The 15,665-nt window shown below is 41.3% G+C and overlaps 2 protein-coding genes across 5 annotated transcripts in view; both read right to left on the bottom strand.

The window, feature by feature from the left end:
- Nucleotides 1-9,753, bottom strand: part of RNF182 (ring finger protein 182) — a 74,507-nt gene extending 64,754 nt beyond the window's left edge. For 2 of the 4 annotated variants that reach the window (XM_082415265.1, XM_082415271.1), the window contains exon 1: nt 8-9,753. The gene's annotated coding sequence lies outside the window, so the exon portion shown is untranslated. The remainder of the gene's footprint in view (nt 1-7) is intronic. The other 2 variants (XM_082415266.1, XM_082415260.1) reach the window with 1 other exon arrangement.
- Nucleotides 1-15,665, bottom strand: part of NOL7 (nucleolar protein 7) — a 342,745-nt gene that overhangs the window by 138,412 nt on the left and 188,668 nt on the right. The window lies entirely within an intron of this gene.

Below are 15,665 nucleotides of genomic sequence, written 5' to 3'. Positions count from 1 at the left end.
ACCTTACACGCTGAAACTCAACTTTGAGGCTGCGTTGTGAATCTCCGCTGCTGCCACTGCTCAACCACTGGCGGTGACTGCGAAGCGTCTACCTTGAGCGCTGGCTTTCTCTGTGCCAAGCCCGGACCGTGCACTGCAGGCCACCGTGCTCCGGAGAAGATAAGGGTGAGGCCAACCTTGACACATGCTAGGCATCCTCTCCTAAGGAAATACTTGGTGAGGGAGGGAAAAGTACTAGCACACCCACAGTAATGCTTCCTCCAAAGGACAAGAGCTGGAGGACAGCTACCACGGGGTGAGTCATCACCCCATACTATGTTTTCTTGAAAGATCAGTTACTGAACCCAAAACGTACAACGTCTTCGTCTAGACCCCAGGGAGCATGGCATTTATTTCCTGGCACTTGTGAATCACCAAAGGAATGTCAATAACTTATAACAAAACCCCAGGGTAGCTGATGTTTTCTGGGTTTGCTACCCATCTGAGAAGCCCTAAAGCAGAACAATGTTATTACCAATTGAAGCTACACATATTAATTAATGAAAATAGAAGATTCATTTTATGGTGGAGAATAGAAACAGCTTGTTCCTCAGAACGGTTGGCCATTTTCCTGTACTGGGAACATTGGTACTTCCAGATGAAGTCAAGCGAAGAGGTCTTTCCCACAGGCTGAAAAGCACTTTGATAGTATTTGTCAAAATTTTAAATGTGCATCCCTTTCACCCAGCTATCTCGATTCTCAGAAATTTGTCATGCAGAAATACACAAGTGTATAATGATAGATGTACAATGGTGTGCATTGCAGCAATTATGTAATAGCAAGAATTTGAAACAACTTGTATGTCCATCAGTAGTGATGTGCTTAAATAAATTTGGCACACTCATACCGTGTAATACTATGCAGCCATTAAAAAGAACAAAATATATAAAATACATAAAAAGATACTGATTTTTTATTAAATAAAAAAGAGGGGCTTCAGAACAATATAAATGGGGTGATCCCATTTCTGTACAAGAAATTTCTAGGTAGGTAGAAACATAGACATAGACATATAGATAAAGGTCTGGGGAAATACACACCTAATTGTTAATAGTGATTACCACTGAAACTACAGTTTAAGAATTGAAGAATTATATGCAATTCGATTTGGTCTGATTTTTTTTTTCAGTGAGCAAGTATTAGTAATTTTTCAATGAAGAATCAAAAGACCCTTAATAAATGTTTGTTGACCTATGCATTGCTGCCTGGTTGAGAACTAAGTACAGAACAGGGAATGACTGTTGAGTTGGCCACCCCTAACCCCGAATGCTGAAGGCTTGAGAAAGCCCACGTTGGGCCCACACGTAGTGAATTCCTTCGTGACCTGGTTCTCCCTTATTCTGTGAGGTATTCTTGTAGACATTTGCTTTTCCCAAGGAGATTTAGTTTTATCTTAAGGTCTACCCCATTCTAGCTCTCAGACAAAATTACAAGATTGTAAGGAAACCATCCATTTAAAATTTGTCACCTTACCTGCCAGGAGATATCATTTGAACAAGTTAAGTGGCGGCCATTAATCCAATGAATTAAGTTGGAAATGAAGGTAGTACAGCCGAGAAAATTATTGTATGGATGCATGACTGGCCTTTCTTATTCTCACCATTTTTGAAGTATGTAAAATAATGAATTTACTTTCCTAAAAAGATCTTCTAGAGGTGCGCCATCCAAATCAGTAGCCACTAGCCGCATGTGGCTACTTAACACTTGAAATGGGGCCAGTCCAAACTGACATGTTCGGTAAGTGCAAAATACACACCAGATTTCAAAGACTTGGAACAATAACCCCGCAAAAGGTATAATATCTCATTAATAATCCTTATATTGATCACATGATGAAATAATATTTTTAATATATTGGGTTAAATAAAATATATTAATAAAATTATCACAGTTTCTTTTCACTTTAACATGCTTACTAAAAGCTTTTAAATTACATATGTGACACATTGGACAGCTCCGTTTTAGAACTAGTGTTTATGCTAAAAATCATCAAGAAACCCAAAGTTAACTTTTGGTTAAAACAAAATATAATTAGCTCATTAATGCTTTCCAATTCATACATGTGCCATAATATAGCAATTTAGGTCAATGTTTTCAACCTATTGAAAATGTTAAACTTATAGAAGAATGTCATAGACAAATAGTAGCTCATTTGCTTATAGTTTAGAAAGATTTTACCACAGACACCAAAGTTAGATTACCTGGGCCTGAATCCCAGCTCTACTGTTTATTAGCTACATGACCCAGGAAAGCAGTTTAATACATCTGGTCCTCAGTTTCCACATCTGCTAAACGGGCGTCGCAATGGTACTTACCTCATTGAGTTGTTTTGAGAATGAGATAAATGAATGTATGAAAAATTCTAATTACGATGCCTGATCATATACAATGCTGAATAAATTTTAACTATTATTTTTATTATACTTTGTCAAATCTGTCACTTTTTCTCTTAACCTTCAATTCTGGTTAGTCTTTATTTGTCTGGTTAGTCATAACAAATCTTTTCATCTTCCTTTAAATAAACTGATTGGCACTGTGTCTGAGCCATCAAATTTTAATTCTCCTCACCCCTGAACTGGTTATAAAATTATTATCAAAATCAAAGAGATATTTTGATCCATTTTAAAATAGCAAAATAAATGAAAATTTTCAATTACATCAGCATTCATAATAATTTCATTTTGATAAAAGATAAAATTTCCAGGTTTAACAAAATGCAACAAATATCCTCAAGATAATATACATTCTATATATTATCATCAAATCCCTAATATGTAAAATAAACAAGATATCTCGACTGAAACATTTATATAAAAATTTTCCTGTTCTATAATTTGGAATTTGTCTACCCAAGTCCTTATTTCTTTTTCAATTATAAATCATAATAATAGCTAATCTTTATTACACACTCTGTCCAAGGTCACAAAGTTATTTAGTAGCCAAATTACTAGACTCTTAAGCACTACACACTAAGAAATTTCCTTAAATTATTTGAGAGCTTGAGCTCAAATATGTTTTATCCCATTAAGCTATGAGTTTAGGAATAAACAGAGAACAAAAAACAAACTTCAGTCTTCTCCAGTTACAACCTCATTAAGTATATCTCCTTTGACCCCTGCCTCCTAGTCATGTTCTGACCTTGTTTAATGAGGTAATATCAACACATTCGAAACACATGTAAAAAAATACTTCTGTTGTCTATTTTAAAATTAATTTTCTTCATGGATAGTTTCAAAATTATTGGAAAAGCCCAGTTCCAGCCATTTAGAAGTCTTGGGGAAAAACAAAAACAACAACAACAAAAAACCAAACATCCTGCAGAGGCTACAGAAGCTAAAAATTCAGAACTCACAACTTCCTCTCCTCCCAATACCACCCCCTCAACCAGGACACTAGGCAAATCTGTTCTAAAAGGCAAATATTGACTATCGTATCCTTGCAAGTAGAGAAAAACACACTCCTTTACACACTGCCTGTAAGTGGTATGGACATCCTTGCTCGAAGAAGGTATTTGGGTCCCTTGGACTAAAAAACCTGTGGCCATACAGGACAGTTTAAATCATATTTGTTTCAAAGGCTCCAAGAGATGCCCAATTAACATTCTCAATTCCTTCATCAGAGTGAATCTCTTAGAGAGATAAAGATCCAACCAAATGACAAGAATGTCACCTAACTTGAAATGAGCTCTGTATAGGAACTCATTCATCATTGTGAATCTCTGGGAGAAATAAAAGATCCAGCAAACAACAAGAATGTCACCTAACTTGAAATGAGCACTTTGTGTAATGTGTTGGTTGACAAAAGACTATGGATTCCCAAATGGCTCTAGCTAGCTTTCTTACCAATGCCAAACAGATCCATTATTGCTGATAGGGCTGAAGGAGGACTAACTTTTCACTGCAATCCATTCCACAAAGATAGGATGAATTTTGAAATTACCTTGCTCTTTATCCAGGTATTGCGAAAATTATTGTCAATAATTGGAAGTGGCGATGTATTTAACCACTGAGCTATCTGACATATCAACATCAGTGTGAGGAATTTGCTGCTAATTAGAGAAGCGTATCCTGTAAGAATCCTGGAGAATACAGGCAAAAGTATATAGGATTGAGAAGCACTGTCCTATTTAACATTTCTTAACCCCTGGTGTTTATTGTGCAGCCCAATTAAGAATATATACATATTATTTGCCAGTGGGAAAAATGGCAGGGAAACAGAGAGTTAAACAAGCAAATACATCACAGTTCCTTGCCAAGAGCTCTCTATGGAGAGATCCGACATGATACCTCAGCCAAAAGTATAATTTGATATCGACCAGATTCTATTAAACTTTTGATGTGCTTTAATCTGGTTTAAATAAGTTTTGTTTTAAATAAATTAATTTGGGGCTGTGTTCAAAAATGTTGTATTCAGAGGCAGTGTAAAGATGTTGCTTCCTTTTCTCGGGTCATTAATAGAGGCTCACACCTCTTTTCAGGGATCCCTGGCATCAGACCTTCTCCACACTCACAGCTTAGCTCATTCCAGCGGCAAAAATGTGTCCGAATAGAAACCAGTTCCGACATTATGTTTTAAATTCATAGTTCATTTACTTATTGATCCCTGACACAGCTGCAAATTAGCTCTTAGCAGAATGGAAATGATTTGTTTCTAGTTTCCTCGTCTATAAAATGAGGGTATTGAAGGCTGCCCTTATTCCCAGTAAAGAATTTCATAAGTTTGAATTAGATGGTTCAGTAAAGCTCATTGATCAAAGGTTCTAAGTGATTCTAATGCTGAAATACTTTTGGAGTGAGAGACTAGAATTGGTATCAAAGGGAAACCACGTGCTGTACACATCATTATAATAGTAAAATGATTTGAAAGGCCCTCCTTGTGACTAGGTCTTTTGAAGATTATAAATGAAGAACTCTGTGCCATCAAAGCCATGGGTGTTGTGACCAGACAGGCTCTTCGTGGATGAGACACACAGCACGTCGAAGCAAAGATGCCCAGCAGCCTCCCACTGTTGCCTCACCATCACTCTGAGAGCATACCTTGCTTTGCTAGACAGGCACAGATGACAGGAAATACCCAGATGTAGGCTGGTTTACAGTGGCCAGACAGGGCAGCTTAGGCAGGGGTAGAGGTGGGAGACAAACTCTGCTCAGTGGGGTGGGGAGGACTCCAGGCAAAGGACAGGGTAGAGTTTCCAGATAAAATACAGGACGTGAAACATTTGGGACATACCTATACCAAAACATTTATTCTTTGCATTTATCTAAAATTCAAATTAACTGGGCATCCTCCATCTTTATTTGCTAAATCAGGCAACATCAGGTACAGATGCAGCTCCTGGGAAGAACCTATTCTAGTGGGCAGAACAAGATCTCTCGTCAACACCCTCATGGTCAATGGCTAATAATGGCAGTGCCAATGAATCGTCCACAAAGGAAGTGAGGGCAGATGTGAGGAAGCTCTGGGAGAGGAAGAATGCTGTTCTTAGAACAGGGGACAAGATCAAGGCTACAGTAACAAGAGGGAGCTGGCAGTGAGTCTTAAAATATTGGGCTAGAAGGGTGCTTCTCAATGTTTCTGCCTCCAAACCATTCCCAGAACCAAAGAACCCTGAGAACCCGGAAGTGCATCAAATTTCCCAGCAAGGAGATACTAGAGTCTGAAAAAATCCACCCCAAAGCTTCTAACAGGCGTGACCACATGAATGAGGCTATCTTCCCAATTAGCAATGTTTTGTAGATCACTCTAGTTTATGGAGAACGGATTTGGGGTGAGCAAGTTGGAAACAGGAAGACTCATGCGTGTATCAATGCAGTAGATCAGGCGGGAGATGATTTTGAGTTGGGCTGGGTGGGTGATGGCAGAGGAGATGGAGACAAGTGAAAAGATTAAGGAGGCATTTAGAGGAAGAACAGAGAAGTCTTAGGAAGGGGTTTCCTCCAGGACAGGAAGGAGAGGATTGCACCAAGAATGCCTTCTAGGTTTCTGGCCTGCCGTGAAGGATTCCGTGCTGAGGGAGATTACCTGGGCCAGTTAGATTCTCTCTCCTGAAAGAAGAGTGGGTGGAAGTGGACGGAGCTGGAATGTATGATACACGGCCAATGCTGACCACCATGCTCATCCCAGGGCACAAAAGGACAAGCAACTGCAAAGAGAGAAACAGAGACCAGAGTTGTGTGACCCTCTAAGAGGCCTAAAGCCTCACGGGTTTGCTGTCTGTTCTCTGAATACATCAAGTGCATTCCCGTCCGAGACCCCTGCCCAGATCCGCCTCCCTTGTATCTTTCCGATACCCCCTCAAATGTCACCCACTCGAAGACAACTTTCCCAGCCATCCAATCTGCAAGAGCACCCAGTTTCTCATTATCACACCATAATCCTCCTTTATTGTTTTCAAAACACCATCTTCTAAAATTGTCATTCGCTTACATGTGTGTTGTCCACCACCCCTGCTTCTAGGATGCAAGCTTCCAGACCAGAGGGACTTTTCTGGCCCTTTCATGCTGATGCCCTCACCCCAAGAACAGCAGCTGGCATGGTGGGCACTCAGTAAAGGCCTGGTGAAGGGGTTCTGAACCGGATGGTTTCCCAGTTCCAGGTTCTAGCTCGCAGGGAGCCGGCCATAAATTGTTTTCTATCCTTGGATGCTGTAAAATAGCCATGTCCTTATAATAACCTTTTCTCTTCCTTGATCTCATTCCAGTGGCTTCTTGACCTTACCAGCAAAAGGCCATACTTGCCGCTGAATTAGATTTCTACACGGAGAAATCTAATTCAGCAGAGGGGCTGGATGAAGACCAGGGAATGCGCCAAATAGGTCAACCTCTAATAAAAAGAAAAGCCACAGACATTTTAACAAATTAGAACAGATATACCAAGAGAAGAATAATCCACTAGTAAGACACTAGCCTGTTTTACTGTTGATGAACGTTAGCTACTTCAAAGGTTTTATTCCTTCCACGTGCAATCTCTGGGCTAGACCAGAGATCCAGAGACAAAGAAGGGGCAGCCCAGCCCTGAGGGAAGGCAGCGCGCAGGGCAGGTAAGGGTGACAGTAACCGTAGCACAGGTGGTGAGCCTTCTGTAGCAGTCTGCAGACCAGGCTTCGGGTCTTGATGGCCACCAAGGAGGTAATTTTCCCACTGGCTCTTGAATAAAGGAAGGGGGTCATTCCGGGTAGGGGAAACAACAGCTGCAAGGCGCTAAGATGCTGAGCCAGTGTATCATATTCTGAGACCTTGATTCAGTGTGGCCAGAATTCAAGGTATTTATGGGCCAGTGGCAGGAATGATATTGGGACAGTAGCAAAGACCAGATTGTATGGACTTTTGTAAGGAAAAGTCCTTTTCTTTAGTAAAATTAAGACTCAGGATAGTAAAATCTAGCCCTGGAAAAATTCTTTCCTGGTGAACAGGACCTCACAGAGCCTAACTCTCCTCCCTCCTGGAATTTCCCACTTCCTGGTGACTCTCAATACTAACAGCATCAGGGGACCCTAGTTCTTCCAGCTGAAGAGCTGGGACTTTATTTTCTAGGTGAACACACACACACACACACACACACACACACACACACACATCCTTTCTGGAATTCTCTGTTTGACATTCTCTTTGAGACCGCCTTCAAAAGAGCTGAGCAAATATTAAAGCAGAATGTGATTAATAATGAAGCGTGTTGGAAGTGAAGAGGCCGGCTGGTCCCAGTCCAGGTTCCCATGGATGGATATCCAGTGTCGCCAAGACCAGCGCCATTGTCAACCTCCTCAATGACAGCTTGCCGGAGAAAGGCAGCGAGCCAGCAATCCTCCAAAGCTGCCTGTTGTGTACGCCGACGGAGACCGCAGACTCACAAGGGGCTTCAGTTAACTCATTTAACAGGAAAGACATTCATTAGGACAGTTTGATTTTCATGAAAACAAAACCTGTTGGCTGGGAGGTACTCTGTCCTTTCAGAAACTCACATTATAGAGGAAACCCCCCGGTGAACTTTTTTCTCTGCTTTCTGGCAATTTGCCACATTCTGTCAATTCCATGTTTTTACTTAAATTTCAAACCTACCCTCCTACTCACTTTCATTCTCCTAATTCTAGTAAGGACTTTACTGTATTTTATCTGAAACATCATAATAGCTTTTTAACTGGTCATGTGACCTTCAGTCTCCCCTCACGTTGTGTCATGTGACTCACTGTTTCTGGCTTCCTAAAGCACAGCTTCGAACATGCCATGCTCTGCTCCTGAACACTCTGTAACTCCCCATTGCCTACAGAAAGACAACCTTGCCCAACTCTTTTGCTCTCTGCGATCTGGCACTAACTTACTTTTCCCATTGTAATGCCTACTACATTGTCTTCGGGCCACAGCTGAACTAAAACATACTGTCCATCTGTAGTGACAGGTTTATTCAGCTTGGAGTGCCCTTTTCTCCAACTTTCCCCGGGTTCAAATATTACCCACCCTTCAAATCTCACTTCAGATGCCCACCCTTCACTGAAGCAATCTCTCATCCTTTTGGTGGGATAGAATCACCCAGTAGCTCCCAAAGCACATGACCTTGCATCTCTCTTGTTGAGCTTACTACCTTGCATTTTGTGCTAGGGTGGTATTTGCATATGTCAGGAATAAAAACTCCTGAACCACAAAGTTGGGTGTCTTCTCTTTGAATCCCTCATAGCCCCTAGCATGGCTTCTTTTCCCTTAGCCTGGTGTCTTGCCCTCCATTGGCAGTTTGTTGAATTAATTAGGTAAGTATTTCATCCCACATAGAACTCCCAGCCTAGGTGTAACTTCCATCTGGGTCATTGCTGTGGCATCTTGTTTAGTTGTCAGACAAGAGTGCACATCAAGGATCTGTTTTGTTTTTCTCTTTTGTGTGGAAAGTGGTGGTTTGTTGTTGGGGGTTTTGAGTGAAGGCAAACTAAAGAGGTGCCCATTTGTAAAAGGTGGCCTGGAAATTAACTCATCCCGCCGCTCTGAAGGCACTCCTACTGGCACAAAAGCCCAGCTTTGGAGTTGCAATCTGAGCTTCCTTCCCTGCGTGCCTAATTACTCACGTGGGCTTCTTTTGTTGGAGGTTTTTTTTCCTTCTTGGACTTTTGCCCTGCTTAGCCCTGAACACCCTAGCGCTAGACACATTTGTTTCATCAGCTTTTACTCCGAAAGGATTTTATAGGATCAATTTGCTTAAGCAAACTTTTAATTTGGTTTTGTTTTCTCTTTAGGGACTTTATGTGTAAAACTGGAACGCGTGTGTGCAAAATCAGATGATTAAAGTGATTGAAATGCCAGGGAGCAGAAAGACAGCTCAGCCTCGGGGGACACTGGGCCAAACAAACGGCATACGTCCCAGATATTCGTCTTGACTGTTTTCACGTTTGTGGCAACAAAATGATCAATTACATTAAAGCACCTGTGTCTTAGTCCTTTCGGGCTGCTATAACAAAAATACCATATATTGGGCTTCCCTGGTGGCGCAGTGGTTGAGAATCTGCCTGCCAATGCAGGGGACACGAGTTCGAGCCCTGGTCTGGGGGGATCTCACATGCCGCGGAGCAACTAGGCCCGTGAGCCACAACTACTGAGCCTGCGCGTCTGGAGCCTGTGCTCCGCAACAAGAGAGGCCGCGATAGTGAGAGGCCCGCGCACCGCGATGAAGAGTGGCCCCCGCTCGCCGCAGCTAGAGAAAGCCCTCGCACAGAAACGAAAACCCAACACAGCCAAAACAAAAATACCATATACTGAGTGGCTTCAACAACAAACATTTATTGCTTACAGTTCTGGAAGCTGGAAAGTCCAAGATCAAGGTGCCAGCAGATTCATCCTGGTGAGGGCCAACTTCCCAGTTCATAGACAGCCATCTGTTTGCTCTAACCTCACATGGCAGAAGGAGAAAGGATCTCTCTGGGGTTTCTTTTATAAGAGCATGAATCCCGTTCATGAAGGGTCCACCCTCATGACCTCAGCGTCTCCCAAAGGCCCCACCTCCTAATACCATCACATTGGGCAGTAGGTTTCGATATATGAATTTGGGGGGAACACAAACATTCAGACCATAGCAACTTAGAGCAGGAAGGATGCCTTCAACTACTAGGAAGGAAATAACTGACCCAAAGTAGTACCAATAATTGTGTTTATTTCATAAAACAAGACGTCTAGAGGAAGGCAATTCTGCAGGAAGGCAATTCTCATGACATCTGCAAAGGATGGGCTCTTGCTGTCTCCTTGCTGTCCTCTCCTGGTAATTGCCAGTGTCCCCAAATGGCTGGCATGGCTGCAAACGTCACGTCTTCACACAACTACCTCCAACAGGTAGAAATGGGATGTGACAAAAGGCCTTTTTCATCATGTTCCTCCCTTTAATCAGGGAGGAACATTTTTTTCCCCAGAATTTCTCAACAGCCTTAGTTTTGGTGCACTGAATTGGGTCACATGCTCACCCTGGGCCAATCACCATTGAAGAGAAATTCTGAAGCCATGATCGGTGTAGACCAATGACATCATTCGCTGGAGCTGGGCACACTGTCAGGTAAAAAAAGAAATGGGTTCTGAGAGCAAGCAAAAGGGGGCATGGATATTGGGCAGGCAGCCCACTGTACCTGCTAAGTGCTGTACACTGCTCTCCATCTAGCTCAGTATTGAGATGGTACTTTATGGGCAATACATCAGTACCGATAAGAGTGAATGACGGACTTTCCATACAGATTAATCCAAACCAAATCAAATAATAATAATAGCCCACTGTTATTGTTGTTACTATTATCATCATCATCAAAAAGGATGATGATAAAGGGCTGAATCTAAAAGACCAAGGCTGTCTTCTTGATTTAAGCTACAGTTTGTTTCATTGTCCTGGATATGTTTATACGGGTTTACTGAAAACATTTATCTTACGTTTACTTAAGTTAAGCTGAAAGGTTATCACTATTTATTCTTTTCACGTTCATTGCTAAATTAAATAGTGGCTGTGTATAATTACTGGGCCCTGGAGGCTTATCCCAACCTGTGGGAAAATTCCTCTCCATCTGTCCATAACTGGGAGCTTTCATTCAAACTGAGTCACCCAACCTTTGTCACTTCCTGCTAGCCTGACTACAGCTGCCATTTATCCTTTATCACTGCTTCCCAGGATGCTTCCTTACAGCCTTCCTTTTATGGTTGTTCTGTTTCACCTCAAATTTATTTCCTTTATTCTTGCAGGGATGGCTCTTCCCTTGTGTCTTGGATTCACAGATCCACTGCCGTGTTCTGACCGTGTTGCAATCTAATGTTGCCCACAGACATAGGAATCCCCCCCAAGGGAAACCTTCAAAGTTACAAATCTAATGTAAGACTACAAATATTCGAGTGTTCTTTGAAGCTCAGCTCCATTTTGAGCCGTTCAAGAGACAGCAATGGGAACAAACAGAGCAATTGAACAATTCAAGAAGGCAGATGAAAATGCCAGAGAACAGAAAGATAGTTCAGGCTCAAAGAAATCTCAGAAGACCTTGGACCAGATGACTGCCCATATTGTAAAGAGACAGGAGGAGCATGAGAGCCGTCGGAGGTCTGCTGTAGAAGGCTGATTTAGGTAAATAAGAGAATGATGCATGAAAGATAGCTAGGAGGAGGAACTAGCTCGGAGAAAGATAGCTAGTGATGGGGAATTCGATCATACGCTAATTCCGAAGGCTTTCGTTGGTACTCTGACTTTAAGTCACTTCATAGAACGTCAGGGTTTGTCTCTGCTCCCCCATCTTTCTCCATAGCCTGCTGCTAGCCTCCCACTTTCTCACTAGATTTAACAGGGAAGCAGAAGTGGAATGTGGAACACCTAAGAGTTTCTCCTGTAAAAAAGAATCACTCTAACTTCAGGCAAGATCTTTCTGCAACTTTAGTTGCCTTGAAATCCTCTGATAATGCATAATGAAGAATGAAACAGGCACTATTTCATGGACATGCTTGCATATTATTTCACTCTACCACTCATAAATCCCAAATCCGCAACCAATTTTATGGCCTGCTCCATCATTTTCTTTCTAATACTCCTCCAACACCATCTATGCATTCTGACCTACCTCTCCTCCCAGATTCAAAAATAATACAAATAGAGTTTAAGAGAAAACTGTCTTCCTGTGTATGTCAACGGCTAGGACTTTGTCCTTGCTAAGCCTTCTGCACCTCGGTGACAGGATTCAGTGAAGAGTCCCCGATGGGGAGCAGTAGATGGGACGTCTGTATCAGCTCCACCCTAAGTGTGCCCTTTCTTCCTGTATATTAAATGAGGAGGGGTTTAACCAGGTGATTTCCTCTCTCACAGGCAGCATGACCTATGATTAAGAGCAGAGATCCAGAGCCTCCTAGTTCTACCCAAGAGACTCTAACTCAGCCTCTTGAAAGCTAAATAACCTTGGGCAGCATCCTTCAATCCCCCTGTGTCTACGGTTAGGTTTCCCTGCCTGTGAAATAGGGAAGATTAAAGTCCCCACCTCATGAGATTGTTGTGAAGATCACAAAAGTTAACATATGTAAAGCGCTTAGCAGAGTACCTGGCAAAGTTCTACATAAGTACCTGTAGCAGACTATGGATTCTTTTTTTTTTTCTTTAACAGCTTTATTGAGATATAATTCACGTACGTACAATTCACCCACTTCAAATGTATGATTCAGTATACTTAGAGTTGTGCAATCTCCATGACACTCAATTTTAGAACATTTTTATCACCCCAGAAAGAAACCCCATGCTCTTTAGCTATTACTCTATCCCCTCACGTCCCACTCCCAACCCTAGGCAACCACTAATCTACTTCTGTCTCCGTAGATTTTCCTATTCTGCCATCTCATATAAATGGAACCATACAATACATTGTCTTTTGTGACTGGCTTCTTTCACTTGGCACGCAGTGTTTTCAAGGTCCATCTATGTTGTAACATATGTCAGTGCTTCATTCCTTGTTATTGCTCAATAATATCCCATTGTATGGATATATCCATGTATCAATTAATGGACATTTGGGTTGTTTCCACATTTTCACTATTATGAACAATGCTGCTATGAACAATCACGTACAAGTTTTTGTGTGGACATACATGTTCATTTCCCTTGGGTATAAACGAAGGAGTGGAATGGCTAGGTCCTTTTGTAACTCCGTGTTTAATCAGAACCGCCAGACTGTTTTCCAAAGTGGCTGCACCATTTTTCATTCCCACCAGCGGTGCATAAGCATTCCAATTTCTTCTCATCTCTACCAACATTTGTTGTTTTCTGACTTTTTGATTCTAGCCATCCTTAATGGGTGGGAAGTGGTATTTCATTGTGGTCTTGATTTGCATTTCTCTAATAACTAATGATGTTGAGATCTTTGTATGTGCTTATTGGCCATTTGTAAGCTGTGGATTCTTATAAAATACCTCTTGCTCATGCTTCAGGAAACTTATATCACCAGAGATATTCTGAGAGCAGATCCAGGTCCTAGGTTCCCAAGAGAATTTGAGAAGATCCAGTTCATACAATTTGGCCCTTGCCAGGTGAGTACACTAGCCATGTGTTTAATGTTATACCAATCAAGGGAAACTGAAAGAATAGGATAGTTCATCTTGAGTTCAATATGCCTTCTATTTAGCTTACATTTCTACCCAGGCCTCTTTCGTATCTATGAAAACTCTTTTATTCCAGTATCTTCCAAAGATCCTACTTACCATAATTTGGGTTTTCTCAAATTCTGCTGCCTTGATGTCATTTTGTTGTGTGTAAGCCCTCCCGCTGTAAAGTCTTCAAAGATATGGAACATTTATATCTTTCACGATGCACATGGAAGTAATCTGTACATACTAACTGAGAAGGTCAAAGTCTTCCCACATCTCAGGAAGGGGCCTCCTTAAACTAGCCAAAGCAGTTTAAACCAGATTTACAAACTTGAACAAGTTAATTCACTTCCACTCCTGCATTGGTCAAATTAAATTCATAATCTCTAATTTATAGAGAGAGCCCTTATGAGTAGTAAATGAGAAGTTGTATATATAGTACTAGACAAATAATAAGCACGGAATAAAAGGCATATATCTACCAATCAGTTTATGCTGACTTTAAATTATTCTGTCTAGAATCATCTGCACGTTGACTCTCCAACCTCCTGGGGCCAGCAGTGCACATCAGGACTCAGATAGGCGCTGCCTAAGAATACAATTTGCTGAAAGGTTGGGAAATTAGAAGGAGGGACTCCAGACCCACAGGGACCAAATGGACGAGGCTGAATTGTCAGAGCACTTCCAGTTTGTTAAGGCTTGACTTGAACGAGTCAAGGCAGGAGGCAGAGGCACTGGGCAATCCAGGGAAGCCCTCAACCACGTGCCCTCCCTGCATGGCCTCGGCCCTCCCTGTTCAGCCTTGATCCTCCTTATTTGGCCTTGACCGCTGCTTCGATGCTGCTGGGGTTCCTCTCCGAAGCCTCAGAAGAAGAATCAGAGCAGAGCAGAGTTCTCCAGCTCTGAAGAGAAGAACCGCCTCTCAGACAACTAAATGAAACATCCATCAGAGAGGTAATCTGTCGTCTTCCACGTTCTTTCCTTTACCAGGGTTACAACCCAGGGGTCTGATAGGAAGGGGCTAGAAGGTCCAGCAGTCTAGTCACTTGCTGCCATCTATGGGTAGAACATTAAAAGTGACTTAAGGGGAAATGAAAATTTCTCATATCCATTACTGCACATTTAAATGAAATTCTATGGAAAGTACCAAAGATTTTTTTTGCTTATTTGTTGATTTTTCTATTATGCAGAAACAAAAGAAAGAAGATTTAAGATATCTACCAACTCTACAACAAATATCACCAAGTCTTCCTGAGAACAGTGATTCACAGATTATGCTATCGGTTTGAAAAATAAATTGATTCTGATTTCTCTAGCCCACCACAGCCTTTAACAGAGAGCAAGCTGAAAAGCAGAGATCAAATTAGGTTAAGGGATTTTTTAATAACAAAAAGTCATTGTTCTGATGGAAAATAAGCTCATCAAAATCTATTATAGCAAAAGTCCATTTGTCACGGTTACCATGGAATTAGGCTCTTCACAATTATTTTGTGTGTGTGTGTGTGTGCGTGTTTTTCTAGCATCATGATTTAATTAAGGGAGCATATTCATTGTAGAGAATATATTAATGATTGTAAATATGACTCCTCATTACAGCCTTAAAATTGTTGAAACACCAAAGCACAAAGATGTCAATTATATATCCAAACTACAGGTACAAAACAAGTACATGTATTTTCCATGCTCCAAAATTGAGTACACACTGTACTGTCATAGAGAAGGGGTTTACCAATGAAGACCTGACAATAAAGTACTCAAAATACCAAAAGTACCAAAATAAAATGTAAAATAGGAGTTTATAAAAACATGTTTGTAAATTTTGGAGACTAATCCTTTGTCAGTTGCTTCATTTGCAAATATTTTCTCCCATTCTGAGGGTTGTCTTTTGGTCTTGTTTATGGTTTCCTTTGCTGTGCAAAAGCTTTTAAGTTTCATTAGGTCCCATCTGTTTATTTTTGTTTTTATTTCCATTTCTCTAGGAGGTGGGTCAGAAAGGATCTTGCTGTGATTTATGTCATAGAGTGTTCTGCCTGTGTTTTCCTCTAAAAGTTTTATAGTGTCTGGCCTTA

This window comes from Balaenoptera physalus (genome assembly GCF_965194825.1).
Source record: "Balaenoptera physalus genome assembly, chromosome: 11".
Lineage (NCBI taxonomy): Eukaryota > Metazoa > Chordata > Mammalia > Artiodactyla > Balaenopteridae > Balaenoptera > Balaenoptera physalus.
The sequence above is the reverse complement of the archived record's forward strand: the minus strand, read 5'-3'. Positions and strand labels throughout refer to the sequence as shown.